Below are 9723 nucleotides of genomic sequence, written 5' to 3' on the forward strand. Positions count from 1 at the left end.
CGGCCGCCCCTGCTGCAGCCTTCCCGCCGCCCGCAGCGCTGAGGTGGGCTCCTGAGGAGCGGCCCCCGCCGCCCTGAAGTGGTACCAGCCCTGCTGGGGTAGTTTCTTCTTAAGCCGTCTTGCTTTAAACCGGCACGGCCTGCTTTCCAGAAAAATCAAAAGTATTGATTCCTGAGGGTGTGTGCCCCCTGCGTGGGGGCTGCTGAGAGGCTCCTCCGCGGGATGAGTGGGTGGTGTCTTCGGCGATAAATAAACTTCTGTCAGATAATATGAGGTAAATAAGGTGGGGAAAAAATAGAGGAAAACTCGTGTAAGTCTACTCTAGTCTATACTGGTATATGCTGAATTATTTGATTACATAATTATCTAGTAAGTGCCAAATTATGCATTTCCAATAGCATCTTTCATAAGTATGTGTGTGAGAGCAGTTATATTGAAAATCACAGGCTTGCAGATTTTGTAGAAAATGTGTTTTGGTCCTTCCCCCTGCCTTGGCTTTAAACCGAACTAATGCAAGTTTCAGTAAATCTGTTTTTCAACGTGCGTTAGGCTAGGTATGTCAGTGAGTGTCTTTTGGGGAAATGCTTCTGAGCTTCCCTGTGTGTACTGCGAGCGTTGCCCTCGATACATGCGTGGAAGGTAAGTGTAAGCTAGTCATGGGTAGACTTGCGGGGGGAAAAAAACCTGAACGTTGTATTGTTACGTGTTGCTTGTGAAGCTGCTGTTGAGCTTATGGGTCTGGGTGAGCGTGGTGGCTTTGGTTATGCAGATACAGTGCCGGCACCCTAAAGTGGTGAAGTGTTATAAAAGGTTTTTCTTTGAGGTTGGCAGGTCTGTGTTCACCACTTAATTTTTAGATTAAGGTGATGGGCTAGCTTGTAACTGAGCCGTGAAACAAAGATGCATCTTGGAAGAACGGATTCCTGTCCCTGTATGGTCAGTTCAGTGCTCTCCTGGATATGTAAACTGAGCTCTCATATGCTTATGTACCAGCCTGACAGTGTGTATGTGAGGCAGAAATGCAGTGAGATGTAAATGTCTTGGGCTTTAAAGTGTTCTGTATGTATTGTTGTTGACACATTTTCAGATGGGCTCAGCTCTCATTTAACCACCCAAACATCTCCAGAAAAACCCACTTCAGCATCTAGCAGCTCCAGCTGTGACACTGCTAGCAGACTCCTTTGATGATTACCTAAGAGATGACCTGTTTAAAAGCTACTTTGGCAGGAGCTACTGATTGTATCTAAGCATTATGATCTGAATATTATGCAGTTTTTGTTCCGGATTGATAGGGGGCAAATATTATTTTTATATTTGCCTCTACAGCACTTTCTAGTTGGTTTTCTGTAAGGTAGTTGGGGATACGTGGATTTAATCTTCAGGGATCCCTCTATGTATTAGTCGTGTTTTATAGAATAAATCTGATATACCTGTCACTTGCTGATTTTAGTACCTGAAGTTAATCAGCAAACATGCAATATATTAAATATAGTATTTCTTCACTCAAGAAATGTAATGAATTTTAAGTTGCTTTTACATGTCTGATACTAATTTACTTGGAATTGGAAACCTTTGGAGACTCATGGGAGTGTTGAGTCTTGTTTACACTGATGAACTATCTTGCTTCATTTTCTGCTTTGTATGCTGATTTGTTTGGTATGTATGTCTCTTAGAGGTCAGCTCTTTGTCATATATAAGACTTTATACACAGCTTTTGTCAGGCTTAGAGATGTGTCAAGTATTTTTAAAAGAAGTAGCTTAGTGAAAGTAAATCCAGCAGCCTATCAAATGTTATCCTATAAACAGCCAGAATTATTTAATTGTGGAAATACCCCCTTATCCTGATAGTATTAAATCCTCATTGTGAAAGATTTCAGGTAGCAAAAAATAGTTACATCAGAATTTGGAAATGTTTTGTATTAAATTGAAAACTGTTTTGTTTTGGTCTGTTTTTTTCCTTAATCTGTAAGATTGTTTCTTTTTTCTTTCTCCTTTCCTGCTCTGTGCTTTTTTTACCCCTTGGTTACTGCTTGAAATCAGCAGTCAAGGTGTTTGTCAGCCTGTATACATTGTCAGGCGTTTCAAGTATGCTATGCATCTGTGGATTGCCATATTAACACTTTCTAAAGCTCTGTTCCTGGTATCATGGAATTTTGGCTATGTGCATCTCCAGTTACTCATTTACTTCTACCATATACAAACCTGTCACTTTGCAAATGATCTTGGATACTTCCCTGTTCTTTTTCAGAAAAGCAAACCTCTGAAAGAATGAAAAGAGCTCCAGTTACTTAGCTAAATAGAATGGAGATGCAGAGCGAGGTGATGTGATTGCTGTCTGTAAATGCATGGAGGACCTAAACATCCAGAAGGAAGTTACTTAGACCCAAATGCACTGTTGGCACAAAACCAAATGGATATATATTGTCCACCAGTAGTTCTACATTGGAATTCAGAAACTTTCTGGCTGTCACAGGTGGAAGGTTCTGTAACATATTCTGAAGGGTATTTGACCCCCAGAATCTCTTGCTAGTTGTAAAATACTGAAGCTTAGTACTTTTAGGAATGGGTACATGTGATACTTTGGCTTCCTGGCAGAAAGGAAGGGGAAAGGCAGGAAATGAAAGACGGAGAAGGGACAGTGGATGATTCAGGATGTTCTGCTTTCCATTCCTGCCTTCTCTGTCCTCATCCTTATTTGGCAATGGGAACTCATTGACTAGAGTAAGAAAAAGCTTACAGCATGAGGTGTAGGGCTTTCAGAAGTATGCATGTGAGGCCTGATTCCTGCTTGCTTGACTTTTTTTTTTTTTTTTTTTTTTGCACCTTGGCAAGGTAGTATAAAAGAATTAGGGTACTTGCAATTTAAATATGTGTATACTGAATATTTTTGTGCAAATTTCAGTGTTTTTCTCTTGACAGTTCTTACAAATAAGAAAAACAGCAGTTTTTCTTATTTGTAGTAATTACTTTAATTATTTGTACAGGATGTTGTGTTTCTCTTTGGGCCTTTCCCAATCCGTAGCTACGCTGCTGGACAACCAAGACAACTTAATAAAGATTTTCCTATGCTATGAGCTTCACTTCTGTTTTTGACACTTCCTGCTAAGAAGTAGTTGCGCAGAGAGGATTGAACCTGTGGTGCTGTTCTTGAGCTCCATGGTGCTTCAGATCATCAGAATGGAACCGTTGGCCAGCTGCAGGTTTAATGTCATTGTGGGACTTTTGGAGCTGCACAGTTATACCTGTGCACAGATTTTTGCAGAGAAAGCAGGGGAAACAAACAAACCAACCTGAAAGCGAACTAATAAAAGGAATCCTTCTCTTTTGACTGAACATGCTGAGGTAGTTTAGCCAAAAGAAGCGAGAACAAAATTTCTACTTTCTGTTCCTTTCAAACTTCTGACTCCTTTTGAATATCTGAGAGTTGTTACCCAATTTCTGTGTTTCTCTAAATCCCAACTAGACCCAGAACATGAAGTAGAAGTTCTGCAAACAAACAGGAGGGTAGGTTTCAAGATAACGCTGCTTTCTGTACTACAGTAAGTTTTTTATTCATGTGAAAAGAAAGTTACCTTGTGTCATTCTTTAATTGTATCCTTACAAAAAAAATAAGCAGAGGGAAGGGTCATATTTATGAGAAAGTAACAACAAGATATATCAAATTAACTGGCATTTCAGAACTAGTTTTTAGCTTGCTGTAGGTAGTTCACTAAATGCCAGATAAGGCATCTGTGGTTGTATGTGCAGACCATGCTGGAACAGAAATTTCACTGTCTTGTCTCAAATAGTATTTTATGGTTTTTTTTTTAGTTCAAAACAAATATCTAAACATGATTAAGTTACTTAGAGTGCTTTTAACTGAGATGGTACAAAATGCGAGTGTTCTACAGTTACAGCCTTGTAATCTGATTTTTGTAAGAATCGGTACTTGTTTTTGTATCCATCAAAACCTGTTGCCTGTAAGTTAGACTGCATAATGAGTTTGGAAGTGTTCCACTAGTGTCAGGAAAGTGCATTAGAATTTATTAGTTAAAATGCCCATGTCTAGAAGTATACATACAGGAAAAAAAATTCATTAAACCTGTCTTGAGATCCCAAGTTTTGTGTAATGAAGTAGAATGTCTTGACATATGATGTAGGCTATAATCACAGCCTACTTAAAAAGTGCTTACTTGAAAAAGTGAAGTAAATAGTCAATACAACATATTTAGTCATAGAGCACAACAATCCAATGAGCCCCCAAATGAACATTATTTATTTTTTTTTAGTTCATTTGTCTGTCATGGAAGAGATTACTGCTGCAGTTAAGAATGTGTATTTGTTGCTGCTTAAAACTTCTAATTACAGATATATTCTGTTTAAGTTGCATTTAAGGAAGCCCCTTAATAGCTGGCACGACCTCTGATTACGACTACCTGTATTTGATAGTCAAAGAAGAATTTGGGAATTATGCAAAACTGATTTGAATTTCAACTTGTATTGCAATTTGCAAAATAAGCAGTTGTTCACTTACTACACATCTTGCAATTTTCATGTTTTTCAATATCTTTCTCAAGGGAACTTCACTTTGGGCTTTGTAGGAGTAGAAAAGTGCATTATCTCCCATCATCTGTAGTGTGGGTTGGTTTGGTTTTTTGTTTTGTGTTTTTTGGTCTTTAAGTTTGCAGCAGAACCAGCGGGCTGTTTCCCAGTAGACCTTGGAACAAGAGGATTTGTCCTCCATAGGGTGATTTTTTTTTTTTGTCAGTTTTCTTCGATGTGAGTTTAGATGAAATGGAAGGAAGATTTTCAGAGTTCTTAATTTTAATGCTTGCTGGGTCACTTCTGTCTTTGTTCTGTGGGGATTTTTTCTTTGTTTTTAAAACAACAGTCTCTGAAGAGGGGCCAGCTCCTCTATGGAATTCTTTTGACTTCAGGGGAGCTTTGCGCCTCTGTGTAGTGTTCTGGAAGATTAGGTCCTGGAATTTTATAACTGATTTGGCCAAACTGCAGTTGCATTGAATATGTATGTGAAATTACTGCAAGCTTGTAAATATGAAAAAAAAAAAAGTCTGAAACTTTTTTGTCCCTTACTAATAAAGGATTAACCAAGTTTATAAATAAATGTGGTATGAGAGAATACATTTTGGGCAGGCGATCATAGAGACTAGGTAATTCAAAGATAACTGAACTTTTTGTTATTCACTAAATGTTCCAAACTTCGATTAAAACATACTCACTCATAGCATTCTCTTTAAATGTGTGTGAGCCTGGCATAGTCCTTCATCGAGTTAGAAATAGTGTTTTAAAAATACTTAGGAAGATAATAGAACACGTGATCTGCTATAATAAAATAGTGGAAAGTAAGTGCCTGCCTCACCTTACTAATTTGTTATTTCTGGATGTGTGTGCTGAAAAAAATTACAACTAAGGAAGTGTACACAGCTGGTACAGAAATAAATGCAAGTGGCAAATTGACCTGTGCTGCTGCTACTTGATAGGCAGCTTTCAGTTTGCAGTGATGGAAGTAGGAAAGATTTAAAGACATTTAATGCTGAGGTGACAGTAAATACCAAGTCTTGTTATGTTCTTGTATTTAAGTGTAATAACTGAAGTATGCCTCCGTCACTGTAATTGTGATGCTGTCTTTTTTCAAAAAGCCTAAATCAGTTTAGGAGAGTTAAATAAAAACTATGTGTAAAAAATAAATGTTGTTGCATTCCAATCAGGTGAAAGGTAATGCAGGTGCAGGCTGTAGATGAAGATCCAGCCACTTTTCTGTCCTTTGCAACACCAATTCTGCAGGTAGTTACACAGGTGTGGTTTCACAATTAAGCATGTGCAAGATCCTGCTCCTTCTGAAGAAGTCCTCTCCTCTTTGCTGTGTCCTTGTCTTCCCAATGCTTCGTTTCTTGTATCAGCTCTTACAGTGAGACAGATGTGCATGCTGATCTGACTGGGAACTTACCCACCAAAGAAGCCTAGATTGGTTTTTGGAGGGCTATCCTCTTGTGCTTGCAGCAGCATTGATATAGCCACATGATGGACTTCATCAGGGAAATCATCCAGTTGAAAATTTGCAGTATTTTTTAGTTAATTTTTCAATGGGTTTGTTATGTGAATTGGTTACTTAGGAATGAATGGCCAGGGGCAGAAAGAGACAGAGCCACCTCCTTTGGCAGGAGCCCAGGCTGTTGCAGGATTAAGTGACAGTACACTCAGAGCCTGAGAGATACTACTGAAATAGGTTGAAATATAACAATTTCTGAGTAGCACATCTTTTAATTGAATAGTCTCAGGTCTCTGTCTCAAGAGGAGCAGATTACCTCCAAGACTTTCTGGTGTTATCTAGTAGCCAAAGAAGGCTTTTAAAAAGAGAATGAAAGGATTGAAAGGAGTTGGGTAAACCCAGTATGTAGTTGAAATATTTATTTGGTATAACAACAGTGCTGCTGTTTGTAATATGGGCAAAGATCTTTGCTTTAGCATTATCTTAAAAAAAAAAAAAAAAGAAAATTGTGGGGAATTTACATGAGACAGGAAATATATCAGCCACTTGTTTGAGTGGATATTGACTGAATATTTCACTGTATACAGGAGAAACATTCTGAAATGAACTGAGGAAGTTTTCTTTCATGTATGGTAAACCTAGATGTGCCCTTTAAATTATTAAGTCCTAAATTTTATAGTAAAACACTTCCCCCCACCTCTTCTTGCCTGTGTTACCCTTTTTACAGCTGCATTTGTCCTCCCATCATCGCCCTGGGGATTGACTGGGCTTTATAAAGTGTACAGATTCCACTGCCAAGACACAAAAATGTCTCTGAGGAAGCAATGTTAGTTGGCAACATTGGTTTCTAGCTTGCTGAATTTTTGGGGAGCAGGTTTTCTTCCAAAGACTTTTAAATTTTTTTTTAAAGGAAACAATTGATTATTTTTTTCTGAAGACTTACTAATATGTTGCTAGAAATTAGTAATTGGGTGATTTCTGATTTGACATATGTTCAGTATAACTTAAACAAAATCTTGATTATACTTGGGAACAAATGTGCAAGGCTTTCTGCCAGTTCAACTGGGAAAGACTAACTCACTGCTCAGTATCTCTTTGCAAATGTGTTGAGAAGCTGTTGTCATCCTGAGTCTTGTCTGAACAAGAGGAGAGTGAATTCCAGCAGAACTTCTACCTACTGGCAGCTGAGGATGTGGTCTTTCACCTGGGTTCAGTCCCCTCACAGGCATCCAGCAGAAGGAAGTATGAAGTGGTGTCTGTGACTGGGTGACACCTGCAAAAGGAGTAAGAATGGAAGTAGATTATTTTACTGGGAACTAGGACAGAGGTATTCCAGCATTGTGGGATCCTTTGGATGAACAAGTATCTTCTTAAAAATCTACTTACAGGTTTTTAAAACAAACCATTGAAGCTTCCTGGCAGCTCCTCTTTCTTTCCCTGTTTTTTTACACTCAGCATTGTTCTGTGCTTTTCTAGAACTTTTTTCAGTGTGGTGGGAAGATGAGTCAGCAGATGTAATGTAGCAAATATAACAATAGCAGAATGCCTTTTTTTTTTGAAAAATATGCTGTCTGGATATAGGTGTGTGTATTATATGTGAATAATTCTATATGTATTGGTACAGTATAATTAAAATTATTAATTTCTTCCACTGTATGGCTGTACTGACAAATGTTTTGTGTTATGCAGTCCATCCATTTCAAATATAGGCAAAGATCTAAACCTTCCATTCCTAGCTTTCTCTGAATCCCAGGTACAGGGATGGGTTTTTCTTGTTTTCATCTGCACATTCTGGCTGTTTTCTTTCCCAGTCCTTGATGTGTTAACTGCAGCTTTTGATGAAGTTTGTGCTCCTTGCTCGGATCTTGTGCAGAAGATGTCTCAGTTCTAATCCTGGCTTTTACACAGGCCTTGTAAACACATACTGTAACTTCATCTTTTTATTATTGTAGTGTTTCTCAAAGGCTGTGTATCTACTACATAAGGGAATCATGAAGATACTGTTACCATTACTAGCACACATTCATCCCTTGTTTTTGTCATTAGATTTGACTCAGAGTTCAGAGACATAAAACAGTGGAAAAGCAGGAGTTGTGTAAATACATGTGTCAGCTGATGATCAGAATTTTATAACTTCTGTTTGTCCTCTGTGTTTTTAAACACCTGATACCTAAGTTCCTTTGTCTGTCCAAAGGCAGTGTTAATTGCCCTGTGGCTTGGCTCTTCTGGCTGTGTGTAGTGCTGGCTAGGAGAAATCAGTGGCAGGTGCACAGATGTTTATTGAAAGGGAGACTGCCAACTTGGATTTCTGGTTCTAGATATTTGGTTCTTGAGTGTCTTAATTTGAGATGGCAAACTTTATTTGTGGCAAACTTTGAATTCAATGCTACAGTAAGTCCTGAGGAAGCCTTTTAACTGAGGGGGAAAAAAAACCCCAGCCCAAACAAACTCCAAATCAGTTGTATTGTTCATCCACAGAGGTGCATCTGCAAAAGGGGTGCCTGAGGCTTGCTGCTGCTGCCACCCAGGATAAAGGGCTGTGACTCCAAGCGGTGGCTGGGAACAGCTGCAAAAAAATTTGGTAGGAAGAGGCACCCAGGGCATGAATCTGATATCTGTCCGTTTGTGCCACTGCTCACAGTTGTGGCTTCAGTCTCTTTGGTGAACTCTGTCTTCAATTCAAACATGTTACTTGGCATGCTTTGGCTTGTTTAAGGAAAAATAGTCTGAGCTGTTTAATGGGATAGTGGTTAGGCTAAAGCAAACGAGGGAAGAAGCTTAAAGATTCCTACCCAACAGCTCAGCCTATAAGGAATTTTGAAGTTGAGCTGTCCCATTGTTTGGAGACTCAACAGGAGCCTTCAAGTCGTATTGAATATTTTCTTCTTGAAAATACATGCCTTTCAGCTTTAGAAAAATAAGAATTCTTACACTGAATTAGTCTAATTGGCCCCTATTTTTTTTTTTGGACAGGATAATACTTTTCTGATAGCTTAGTTTTACGTGCCTATTACTAAGACATAGATTTTAGTCAAATTGTCTGCCTCTTATCTGGCAGTATTAAACCTCGAAATATGCCTTACCATGTCTGTTGCATTGCAAAAGTGGAATAGTATTTTCAGATGTTAAAATTTGTGCTAAAAATGAGCAGGTGTATTGAGAAATCATATATCCCACCTAAAGGTAAGGATAATTTACGAAGGACCTCTAACGTGTTGCAAGAATTTAAAATAAGCAGGAATTTTAAAATGGTGTGTTTTTCCAAAACTAGACTCCTTGCACTTACAGTGAGTTTGGATCTTTTTGAGTTGTTGTTTTAACTTCAAGCTTTATGAGGCTGCACTGGAGTTAGCCCAGGCATAGAGACACCTGTGCTGTAAACTATGAGACAACTGCAATTACTTTTATCTTCCATGTTGTACTGTGAGCTCTTTTTTGTTAAGGGAAAGTTAAATAAAAAATTGTCTTATTGCCCAAGTTTGGCACAGTCATGCAAAATAGTAGTCTGTCTTTCAAAACTGCAGAATGTCTTCATGTTCCTAATACTTTATTTCGGCTCCCTGATTGAGGTTGTTCATGGAAATAATGTAGTGAGCTGTCTACTTTCTTCTTGGAATTGACAGTTGTGTAGGCTTGGGGAAAGCATTACTGTCACTGTTCTGGAAAACAGCTCCCAAGCCTGTATCCTCGTGTGACCGTACATCTGAAAGTGAATGTACTTCTTTATGCTTTCA

The sequence above is a fragment of the Pterocles gutturalis genome, unplaced genomic scaffold (genome assembly GCF_000699245.1).
Source record: "Pterocles gutturalis isolate BGI_N339 unplaced genomic scaffold, ASM69924v1 scaffold11880, whole genome shotgun sequence".
Classification (NCBI taxonomy): Eukaryota; Metazoa; Chordata; class Aves; order Pterocliformes; family Pteroclidae; genus Pterocles; species Pterocles gutturalis.